This window comes from Bos indicus, chromosome 20, assembly GCF_029378745.1.
Source record: "Bos indicus isolate NIAB-ARS_2022 breed Sahiwal x Tharparkar chromosome 20, NIAB-ARS_B.indTharparkar_mat_pri_1.0, whole genome shotgun sequence".
Lineage (NCBI taxonomy): Eukaryota > Metazoa > Chordata > Mammalia > Artiodactyla > Bovidae > Bos > Bos indicus.
Window position 1 is genome coordinate 12,295,508 of NC_091779.1, and position 13,041 is coordinate 12,308,548.

The following is a 13,041-nucleotide window of genomic DNA, read 5'->3' on the forward strand; positions in this document are numbered from 1 at the left end:
CTGGCATCACACTCCTTAGGTTCAAGTCCTCCCTTAGCCACAGAACCAAATGACCTTGAGCAAATTATTTAGCTTCCTTGTGTTTCTTTACCCAGGGGTGACAGAGTATAGTCATACAGATTAAATGAGGTAAAGTCTCTAACTCACATAGAATAGTACCTGTAAGCACTATGTGCTAAATATTATTATTTTCTCTAAGTAAAAAAGAGAACTTTTTTCTCAATTTCTTATGAAGATGGTAAGGAGTTGGAATTCTAAGTTGTAATTTTAAAACAAAGACAAAAAACAACTTTGAGTTCCAAATTTTCAGATAAAATTATAAAGAAAAAAGTGACCACTCAACAAAAGGTATTTACATCCATTCTAGAATGATGAGCAATAGTCAGGCTCTTTTCCTGGTAGAATTCTGGATTGGAAATGGGCCACCTCCTGACAAGGAAGCATCTAATCCCCCAGGTATCTAGCTCCCCATCCCTCTCCCTACGGAAAAACATAGCCTGAGACCCCAGAGCCAGCAGATGCTTTATGACTTGTCTGTGGTCATGACTGTGGTGGTGGTCTCTCATTTCCTGTATGAGAACAAAATTCTGACATCACAGGCAACTTCTCCAGACACTCCAAAACTGCACTGTCCCACCAAGGCTGTACAATTTTCTTTCCCAAAAAAACTTCATACACACAGCTTCAGGTAGCTCAATTTCAACCTTGATTAGGACCTTATCAACTTATATAAAGCAAAATGTTTGGCATTTGTTTAGTTTCTCATTGGCTCTTGAAGAGTGAATGTGCATGTATTTAAAAGCTACAGATGAGCCTCATTTTTCATAGCAGATATATGTGTAATTACATTTTGAAAAATCTGATCATAGACTGCATAAGATTTGGTTGCAGGAATTCTACAATGCAGAGCAGTCACAAACTGACTTCTTTAATAAAATAAATGGTTGTATTTTTCTCAGTCCTACATAAAATTTAAATTTTTATGCTTGATTTGCTTAAAGTGAATTCAACCATATCTATAAAGTAGAAAGGAAGTTTTATTTTTTTTTTTTTTTATTTTTTTTTTTTAATTTTATTTTATTTTTAAACTTTACATAATTGTATTAGTTTTGCCAAATATCAAAATGAATCCACCACAGGTATACATGTGTTCCCCATCCTGAACCCTCCTCCCTCCTCCCTCCCCATACCATCCCTCTGGGTCGTCCCAGTGCACTAGCCCCAAGCATCCAGTATCGTGCATCGAACCTGGACTGGCAACTCGTTTCTTACATGATATTTTACATGTTACAATGTCATTCTCCCAAATCTTCCCACCCTCTCCCTCTCCCACAGAGTCCATAAGACTGTTCTATACATCAGTGTCTCTTTTGCTGTCTCGTACACAGGGTTATTGTTACCATCTTTCTAAATTCCATATATATGCGTTAGAATACTGTATTTATGTTTTTCCTTCTGGCTTACTTCACTCTGTATAATAGGCTCCAGTTTCATCCACCTCATTAGAACTGATTCAAATGTATTCTTTTTAATGGCTGAGTAATACTCCATTGTATATATGTACCACAGCTTTCTTATCCATTCATCTGCTGATGGACATCTAGGTTGCTTCCATGTCTTGGCTATTATAAACAGTGCTGCGATGAACATTGGGGTACACGTGTCTCTTTCCCTTCTGGTTTCCTCAGTGTGTATGCCCAGCAGTGGGGTTGCTGGATCATAAGGCAGTTCTATTTCCAGTTTTTTAAGGAATCTCCACACTGTTCTCCATAGTGGCTGTACTAGTTTGCATTCCCACCAACAGTGTAAGAGGGTTCCCTTTTCTCCACACCCTCTCCAGCATTTATTATTTGTAGACTTTTGGATCGCAGCCATTCTGACTGGTGTGAAATGGTACCTCATAGTGGTTTTGATTTGCATTTCTCTGATAATGAGTGATGTTGAGCATCTTTTCATGTGTTTGTTAGCCATCTGTATGTCTTTTTTGGAGAAATGTCTATTTAGTTCTTTGGCCCATTTTTTGATTGGGTCGTTTATTTTTCTGGAGTTGAGCTGTAGGAGTTGCTTGTATATTTTTGAGATTAGTTGTTTGTCGGTTGCTTCATTTGCTATTATTTTCTCCCATTCTGAAGGCTGTCTTTTCACCTTGCTAATAGTTTCCTTTGATGTGCAGAAGCTTTTAAGGTTAATTAGGTCCCATTTGTTTATTTTTGCTTTTATTTCCAATATTCTGGGAGGTGGGTCATAGAGGATCCTGCTGTGATGTATGTCGGAGAGTGTTTTGCCTATGTTCTCCTCTAGGAGTTTTATAGTTTCTGGTCTTACGTTTAGATCTTTAATCCATTTTGAGTTTATTTTTGTGTATGGTGTTAGAAAGTGGTCCAGTTTCATTCTTTTACAAGTGGTTGACCAGATTTCCCAGCACCACTTGTTAAAGAGATTGTCTTTAATCCATTGTATATTCTTGCCTCCTTTGTCGAAGATAAGGTGTCCATATGTGCGTGGATTTATCTCTGGGCTTTCTATTTTATTCCATTGATCAATATTTCTGTCTTTGTGCCAGTACCATACTGTCTTGATAACTGTGGCTTTGTAGTAGAGCCTGAAGTCAGGTAGGTTGATTCCTCCAGTTCCATTCTTCTTTCTCAAGATCGCTTTGGCTATTCGAGGTTTTTTGTATTTCCATACAAATTGTGAAATTATTTGTTCTAGCTCTGTGAAGAATACTGTTGGTAGCTTGATAGGGATTGCGTTGAATCTATAAATTGCTTTGGGTAGTATACTCATTTTCACTATATTGATTCTTCCAATCCATGAACATGGTATATTTCTCCATCTATTAGTGTCCTCTTTGATTTCTTTCACCAGTGTTTTATAGTTTTCTATATATAGGTCTTTAGTTTCTTTAGGTAGATATATTCCTAAGTATTTTATTCTTTCTGTTGCAATGGTGAATGGAATTGTTTCCTTAATTTCTCTTTCTGTTTTCTCATTATTAGTGTATAGGAATGCAAGGGATTTCTGTGTGTTGATTTTATATCCTGCAACTTTACTATAGTCATTGATTATTTCTAGTAATTTTCTGGTGGACTCTTTAGGGTTTTCTATGTAGAGGATCATGTCATCTGCAAATAGTGAGAGTTTTACTTCTTCTTTTCCAATTTGGATTCCTTTTATTTCTTTTTCTGCTCTGATTGCTGTGGCCAAAACTTCCAAAACTATGTTGAATAGTAATGGTGAAAGTGGGCACCCTTGTCTTGTTCCTGACTTTAGAGGAAATGCTTTCAATTTTTCACCATTGAGGATAATGTTTGCAGTGGGTTTGTCATATATAGCTTTTATTATGTTGAGGTATGTTCCTTCTATTCCTGCTTTCTGGAGAGTTTTTATCATAAATGGATGTTGAATTTTGTCAAAGGCTTTCTCTGCATCTATTGAGATAATCATATGGTTTTTATTTTTCAATTTGTTAATGTGGTGTATTACATTGATTGATTTGCGGATATTGAAGAATCCTTGCATCCCTGGGATAAAGCCCACTTGATCGTGGTGTATGATCTTTTTAATGTGTTGTTGGATTCTGATTGCTAGAATTTTGTTAAGGATTTTTGCATCTATGTTCATCAGTGATATTGGCCTGTAGTTTTCTTTTTTTGTGGGATCTTTGTCAGGTTTTGGTATTAGGGTGATGGTGGCCTCATAGAATGAGTTTGGAAGTTTACCTTCCTCTGCAATTTTCTGGAAGAGTTTGAGCAGGATAGGTGTTAGCTCTTCTCTAAATTTTTGGTAGAATTCAGCTGTGAATCCGTCTGGACCGGGGCTTTTGTTTGCTGGAAGATTTTTGATTACAGTTTCAATTTCCATGCTTGTGATGGGTCTGTTAAGATTTTCTATTTCTTCCTGGTCCAGTTTTGGAAAGTTGTACTTTTCTAAGAATTTGTCCATTTCTTCCACGTTGTCCATTTTATTGGCATATAATTGTTGATAGTAGTCTCTTATGATCCTTTGTATTTCTGTGTTGTCTGTTGTGATCTCTCCATTTTCGTTTCTAATTTTGTTGATTTGATTTTTCTCCCTTTGTTTCTTGATGAGTCTGGCTAAAGGTTTGTCAATTTTATTTATCCTTTCAAAGAACCAGCTTTTGGTTTTGTTGATTTTTGCTATGGTCTCTTTTGTTTCTTTTGCATTTATTTCTGCTCTAATTTTTAAGATTTCTTTCCTTCTACTAACCCTGGGGTTCTTCATTTCTTCCTTTTCTAGTTGCTTTAGGTGTAGAGTTAGGTTATTTATTTGACTTTTTTCTTGTTTCTTGAGGTGTGCCTGTATTGCTATGAACTTTCCCCTTAGGACTGCTTTTACCGTGTCCCACAGGTTTTGGGTTGTTGTGTTTTCGTTTTCATTCGTTTCTATGCATATTTTGATTTCTTTTTTGATTTCTTCTGTGATTTGTTGGTTATTCAGCAGCGTGTTGTTCAGCCTCCATATGTTGGAATTCTTAATAGTTTTTCTCCTGTAATTGAGATCTAATCTTACTGCATTGTGGTCAGAAAAAATGCTTGGAATGATTTCTATCTTTTTGAATTTACCAAGGCTAGCTTTATGGCCCAGGATGTGATCTATCCTGGAGAAGGTTCCATGTGCGCTTGAGAAAAAGGTGAAATTCATTGTTTTGGGATGAAATGACCTATAGATATCAATTAGGTCTAACTGGTCTATTGTATCGTTTAAAGTTTGTGTTTCCTTGTTAATTTTCTGTTTAGTTGATCTATCCATAGGTGTGAGTGGGGTATTAAAGTCTCCCACTATTATTGTGTTATTGTTAATTTCTCCTTTCATACTTGTTAGCATTTGTCTTACATACTGTGGTGCTCCCGTGTTGGGTGCATATATATTTATAATTGTTATATCTTCTTCTTGGATTGATCCTTTGATCATTATGTAGTGACCTTCTTTGTCTCTTTTCACAGCCTTTGTTTTAAAGTCTATTTTATCTGATATGAGTATTGCTACTCCTGCTTTCTTTTGGTCCCTATTTGCATGGAAAATCTTTTTCCAGCCCTTCACTTTCAGTCTGTATGTGTCCCCTGTTTTGAGGTGGGTCTCTTGTAGACAACATATGTAGGGGTCTTGTTTTTGTATCCATTCAGCCAGTCTTTGTCTTTTGGTTGGGGCATTCAACCCATTTACGTTTAAGGTAATTACTGATAAGTATGTTCCCGTTGCCATTTACTTTATTGTTTTGGGTTCGAGTTTATACACCGTTTTTGTGTTTCCTGTCTAGAGAATATCCTTTAGTATTTGTTGGAGAGCTGGTTTGGTGGTGCAGAATTCTCTCAGCTTTTGCTTGTCTGAAAAGCTTTTGATTTCTCCTTCATACTTGAATGAGATCCTTGCTGGGTACAATAATCTGGGCTGTAGGTTATTTTCTTTCATCATTTTAAGTATGTCTTGCCATTCCCTCCTGGCCTGAAGAGTTTCTATTGAAAGATCAGCTGTTATCCTTATGGGAATTCCCTTGTGTGTTATTTGTTGTTTTTCCCTTGCTGCTTTTAATATTTGTTCTTTGTGTTTGATCTTTGTTAATTTGATTAATATGTGTCTTGGGGTGTTTCTCCTTGGGTTTATCCTGTTTGGTACTCTCTGGGTTTCTTGGACTTGGGTGATTATTTCCTTCCCCATTTTAGGGAAGTTTTCCACTATTATCTCCTCAAGTATTTTCTCATGGTCTTTCTTTTTGTCTTCTTCTTCTGGAACCCCTATGATTCGAATGTTGTAGCGTTTAATATTGTCCTGGAGGTCTCTGAGATTGTCCTCATTTCTTTTAATTCGTTTTTCTTTTATCCTCTCTGATTCATTTATTTCTACCATTCTATCTTCTAATTCACTAATCCTGTCTTCTGCCTCTGTTATTCTACTATTTGTTGCCTCCAGAGTGTTTTTAATTTCACTTATTGCATTATTCATTATATATTGACTCTTTTTTATTTCTTCTAGGTCCTTGTTAAACCTTTCTTGCATCTTCTCAATCCTTGTCTCCAGGCTATTTATCTGTGATTCCATTTTAGTTTCAAGATTTTGGATCAATTTCACTATCATTATTCGGAATTCTTTATCAGGTAGATTCCCTATCTCTTCCTCTTTTGTTTGGTTTGGTGGGCATTTATCCTGTTCCTTTATCTGCTGAGTATTCCTCTGTCTCTTCATCTTGTTTAAATTGCTGAGTTTGGGGTGTCCTTTCTGTATTCTGGCAGTTTGTGGAGTTCTCTTTATTGTGGTGTTTCCTCGCTATGTGTGGGTTTGTACAGGTGGCTTGTCAAGGTTTCCTGGTTAGGGAAGCTTGTGTCGGTGTTCTGGTGGGTGGAGCTGTATTTCTTCTCTCTTTGTTGCTGGAGAATTTGCTTGGTATGTCTTGCCCTGGAACTTATTGGCCCTTGTGTGGTGCTTGGTTTCAGTGTTGGTATGGAGGCATTTGATGAGCTCCTCCTTTCGAAGAGTTGGGTTGCTTTTCTGGGTGCCTGATGTCCTCAGCCGGCATTCAGAAGTTGTTTTGTGGAATTTACTCGACGTTTAAATGCTCTTTTGATGAATTTGTGGGGGAGAAAGTGTTCTCCCCGTCCTACTCCTCCGCCATCTTGGTTCCTCCTCCTCGAAAGGAAGTTTTAGAATTTCCCCTTTCTTCTTCTTCTTTTTTTTGTTTGGTATGATTCATGGGGTCGCAAAGAGTCGGACACAACTGAGCGACTGAACTGAACTGAACTGAACAGAGTACAACAGGAACAGATTGTGTTCTAAAGAGGAAGATTCTGCTACAGTTGAAGCTACAATCTTAAAATTTTCCTATACTTAGCTAGTATTGATTGACTCTCCACGTAGAGATTTTGCTCTTAACTTCACACTAATTTATGGTGAGACTTATCATAATATATTTAGCAATAAAAAATGGATTTTCTCTCCCTTGTTGAAAATCTCAAGATACCCCAGTTCTTGGCTCCCTGTGTCCTCCCCCAAGGAATCCACATATTTGCATCTCATTCAAAAAAAAGATCAAAAGCTAGACTGGTGCCCTCTCAGAAGTGAACCACCTACTATTGGTTCAGTTCAGTTCAGTTCAGTCGCTCAGTCGTGTCTGACTATTTGTGACCCCATGAATTGCAGCACACCAGGCCTCCCTGTCCATCACAAACTCCCGGAGTTCACCCAAACTCATGTGCTTCGAGTCGGTGATGCCATCCAGCCATCTCATCCTCTGTCATCCCCTTCTCCTCCTGCCCCCAATCCTTCCCAGCATCAGGGTCTTTTCCAGTGAGTCAACTCTTCGCATCAGGTGGCCAAAGTATTAGAGTTTCAGCCTCAGCATCAGTCCTTCCAATGAACACCCAGGACTGATCTCCTTTAGGATGGTCTGGTTGGATCTCCTTGCAGTCCAAGGGACTCTCAAGAGTCTTCTCCAACACCACAGTTCAAAAGCATCAATTCTTTGGCACTCAGCTTTCTTCACAGTCCAGCTCTCACATCCATACATGACCACTGGAGAAACCATAGCCTTGACTAGACGGATCTTTGTTGCCAAAGTAATGTCTCTGCTTTTTAATATGCTATCTAGGTTGGTCATAACTTTCCTTCCAAGGAGTAAGAGTCTTTTCATTTCATGGCTGCAATCACCATCTGCAGTGATTTTGGAGCCCAAAAAATAAAGTCTGACACTGTTTCCACTGTTTCCCCATCTATTTCCCATGAAGTGATGGGACCAGATGCCATGATCTTCGTTTTCTGAATGCTGAGTTTTAAGCCAACTTTGTCACTCTCCTCTTTCACTTTCAAGAAACTTTTTAGTTCCTCTTCACTTTCTGCCATAAGGGTGGTGTCATCTGCATATCTCAGGTTATTGATATTTCTCCCAGCAAATTTGATTCCAGCTTGTGCCTCTTCCAGCCCAGCGCTTCTCATGATGTACTCTGCATAGAAGTTAAATAAGCAGGGTGACAATTATACTATTGGTTAGGCACCCACAAAACAAAGTTCTAAGGGGAAAGGACAAATGCATGTTGCTTGGGCCCTTACAGAGACCAAGAAATACAATGATCCTACAGAAAACAAGTTTTGACAAGTGAGGGACAAAGGACATGGTAAGATTATGACCAGCCATTGCTAAAGGTGAGGCTCAAAAATAAAATATGAAAATCAGAGGGGGAAAACCTTACACTGAGACACAACTGAAGTAAGAACCAAATGCCAGCAAAAGACAGAGACCTGGCAAGAAAAAGATTTTCAGAAAGGAAATGCAACAGAAGTGAAATGCAAGACAAGAAGAAAAGACATGCAGCCTATAAGAGAGCGAAGAAGAAAGAAGAGGATTTTTCCTGAGCGAGGAGGCCAGAGAGATGATAAGGTTTGGACCACTTCTCCAGCTATCTCCACCTGAACAGGCACATTCCTACTGCTGGGGTTGGTTTGATTTGGTGTTTAAGTCAAAAACAATAGTAACTTGGAAAACATTTATAGACACAATATTTTTATGATTTTGAAATTAAAAACTCAAATGTTGATTACACCCAGACTAGCAAATCTTCCCTCCAAACCCCAAAGCCTTCAGTATGTTCCAACTATATGGAGCTAAGAGAAGTATTTGGAGTAGGTTTTATTACTGCCATTTTGGGGCATTGGGATTTCAGGAGTCTACTTGGGGCAAATGGCACCTCTATGGGGGAAGAGGAGGGAGAAGAGTTTGGTTCCAGCTGTGCTAAATTCAGCAGCTTATTGAGAGAATTGCTTTGCTTTAAAACAGACACAAGCTGGTGTGTGAGAGTCAAGCTATTCCTAGAAATGTGTTTAGAAAATGGGTCCAGAGGTTGCCACATTAAAAGCTCTCTGTGCATTATCTTAGCCTTTTACTCCTTGATCCTCAGCTCTTCCCCAAAGCCCTTTGTCCTCCACAGGTTGGTTCAAGAACTCCCATGACGAGACAGAGCCTCCCTCACAGGAGGAAGCAGCCTAGATGGGTATGTAAACCCAGTGAGCCACCTTAATTAGCTTCTTTGTATGTACAAACATTTCCTCTCAGCCCTACTTAACAATCACTGGTCATGATGGGCTCTAATTACAATGATAAATTGGGCCTGGGGCAGCCACCTCCTGCTCCATCATTAAAGGGGACTATTCACGGGGCCTTTGCAGTCAGTCCATATCCTTAGCAGTAGAAAGACACCACAGCTCACGGCGGTCACTGGAGGTGAACAGGAGCGCCCAGGGTGGCCGAGAGCATCAGGCACTCAGTGGCGCCAGCAGCAGCTCAGAGCTCTGCGTTCTGCACAATTAAGAAAACGCATCTGTGCAACACGAGGACTGGACCATGGGCCTGGGGAACAAGTCAGCACATCCTTAGCATTTACTAAGTCCAGATGTCTTTATCTTCTGGGCAGGAAGTCAGAGTCTGTCCAGATGGCATCTTGATTGCTTTCATCTCAGCTGATTAAATTTCTAAGGCTGACATCTCTTCCAAATACCCTCTCCATTCTATGAAAATGGGGTTGTTAAACAGTGCCAGAAAAAGTCCCTGAAGATGGCAGACTGAGAGGGCCCAATTGCAAACCTGAGTGCCTGGGACACAGAGCCAGGCAAATTTCCTGCCATGTGGCTGGGGGTCTGGGATTTTTTTTACTACAGCAACAGAATTTCTGGAGAGGAAATGTTGAGGGGTGAGACCGTGACTGGACCCAAGATCTGGGTAGGAGACCTGGCTCTTCCGCTTTCTGACATGTGACCTTGTGAATATCCTTAAGCCACTCTGACCTCAGTTTACTCACCTATAAGCCTGGGATAACAAAAAGACCTACTGCAACAAGTTGCTTTGAAGATTTATGAGATCATGCACATCAAGTGCTTACAAAAGTACCGAGCACATAGTAAATGATCCCTGTGCATGCTTGTCACTTAGTCCTGTCTCTTTGCGACCCCATGGACTGTAGCCCACCAGGCTCCTCTGTCCATGGAATTCTCCAGACAATACTGGAGCGGGTTGCCATTCCCTTCTCCAGGGGATCTTCCCAACCCAGGGATCTAAACCAGGTCTCCTGAATTGCAAGTGGATTCTTTAGCATAAAGATACACCCCCTGCCACCAGCCCCATATCCACAGGTACTGCATTCATGGATTCAACCAATCATGGATGGAAAATATTTGGGAAAAAATTCTAGAAAATTCCAGAAAGCAAAACTTGAATTTGTCACACACCAGCAATTGTTTACACAACATTTACATGGAAAATTCAGCAGTGGCCACAGGACTGGAAAAAGTCAGTTTTCATCCCAATCCCAAAGAAGGGCAATGCCAAAGAATGTTCAAACTAGTGCACAATTGCACTCATTTCACATGCCAGCAAGAGAGTGAGTGAAAGTCACTCAGTTGTGTCCAACTCTTTGCAACCCCATGGCCTATAACCTGCCAGGCTCCTCTGTCCATGGAATTCTCCAGGCCAGAATACTAGAGTGGATAGCCAGTCCCTTCTCCAGGGCATCTTCCAAACCCAGGGATCGAACCCAGGTCTCCCACATTGCAGGTGGATTCTTTACCATCTGAGCCACCAAGGTAATGTTCAAAATCCTTCAAGCTAGGCTCCAACAGTACATGAACCAAGAACTTCCAGATGTACGAACTGGATTTAGAAAAGGCAGAGGAACCAGAGATCAAATTGCCACCATCCATTGGGTCAGAGAAAAAGCAAGGGAATTCCAGAAAAACATCTACTTCTGCTTAATTGACTATGCTAAAGCCTTTGACTGTGTGGATCACAACAAAAGATAGAAAAATCTTAAAAAGATGGGAATACCAGACCACCTTACCTGCCTCCTGAGAAACCTGTATGCATATCAAGAAGAAACAGAAGCAGACTTGGAACAATGGACTAGTTCCAAATTGGGAAGGGAGTACTTCGAGGTTGTATACAGTCACCCTGCTTATTTAACTTTTATGTAGAGTACATCATGCAAAATGCCAGGCTGGATGAAGCCCAAGCTGCAAACAAGATTGCCAGGAGAGGTATCAATAACCTCAGATATGCAGACAATACCACTCTAATAGCAGAAAGTGAAGAGGAACTAAAGAGCCTCTTGATGAAGGTGAAAGAGGAGAGTGAAAACCTGGCTTAAAACTCAACATTCAAAAAACTAAGGTCATGGCATCTGGTCCCATCACTTTATGACAAATAGATGGGGAAATAATGGAAATAGTGACAGACTTTATTTTCTTGGGCTCCAAAATCACTGGGGACAGTGACTGCAGCCATGAAATTAAAAAATGCTTGCTCCTTGGAAGAAAAGCTGACAAACATAGAGTATTAAGAAGCAGATACATCACTTTGTCGACAAAGGTCAAATGGTCAAAGCTATGGTTAGTCATGTAAAGATGTGAGAGTTGGACCATAAAGAAGGCTGAGCACTGAAGAATTGATGCTTTCAAAGTGTGGTGCTAGAGAAGACTTTTGAGAGTCCCTTGGACAGCAAGGAGATCAAACCAGTCAATACTAAAGGAAATCAACCCCAAATGTTCATTGTTAGAACTGATGCTGAAGTTAAAACTTCAACACTTTGGCCACCTGATGTGAAGAGTCAACTCATTGGAAAAGACCCTGATGCTGGGTAAGATTGAGGGCAGGAGGAGAAGGGGATGACAGAGGATGAGAGGAGTGGAATGGCATCATTGACTCAATGGACATGAGTTTGAGTAAATTCTAGAACATAGTGAAGGACAGGGAGGACTGGCATGCTGCAGTCCATGGGGTTGTGAAGAGTCAGACATGACTGAGCCACTGAACTGAACTGACAGGCATTATAATTAATCTAGAGATGATTTAAAGTATATAGGAAGATGTCATAGGTTCTATACAAATCTGACACCATTTTATGTGAGACTTGAGCATCTGCGGATGTTGCTTTCCCTTGGGGTCTTGGAACCAGTGACTCACAGAGTTTTGAGATGACTGTAGTCTTGCTAGTTTTTGTTCCTAGCTTTACTTTGCCTTCTGCGGAGGTGCTTCTTAAAAACACAGACTTTCATGAGGGCAAGGGACCATGCATAAGCTTTATATCAGAAATAATAAGTAATCCTTTATAGTCCTTTATGGGTTACCTTTCTTTCACAGGCATCCTTGAGAGAGAAGCAGGGCAGACAGTATTTCTCTTCTACAGAAGCTGAGACTCTGGGAGGGCAATGGCTTGTCCACATCAGTAGCGGTGTCTGAGGATGAAAAAGGCTGTTGAACTCCTCTGTGCTGCACACACTCCTACGTGCTACAGATCCTGTGCTCACATGAGGAAGTCAGTGCCACACATGGAGCAGAGGAATGAACATGCTCCCCTCTGACCACCGTCATCTCACCCCCAACAAACGCTTCCGGTCAGGCTGCCAGAACACGCTGAGGACCACCATGATGAAGAAAGGAGGCCATAGCGTGAATTTACAGAAATTGTGGCCTATCTCTTGCTGTTTTACAAACTCCCTTCCTCCCATGCTTCACTCTAAAGGGCTGTGGGAACTTAAACTAATACTACACTCACAGTAAAAAGCATCTCAAGGGACAGGATGTGGAAAATGCTCCAGAAGGCCTAAAAGTCAATGACTTAATAATAATATGAATAATCTCAACTCTTGAGAATGCTAGATTCATGTTTTCTTTTACATTCTTAAAAGAAAAAGAAAATGGCATGGTTGGATTAAGTTATTTTGAAGTTTATTTTTAGCTTTAAATTTTTTGATGTTAATGGACCACTATTATGATCACTTTTATTTCAGAGTGTTTATCTGAGAATTCCAATTCCCAGACCTGTGCTCTAGTCCCCACATTTCACTGCCTATTAATATCATATTCATTTAAAGCTTAAGAGAAAAGCCATAAAGATGCATTTAAAATCCTCGCCTTTATAAAATACACCAGGTGAAAGAGAAGTTAGTAAATGGCACTCGCTGTTAATTAGAAGTTAAAGCCGAACAAGTATTCTATTATGTTACACATATTTCCAGAACCACTTGTGCATAACTGGGTGACCA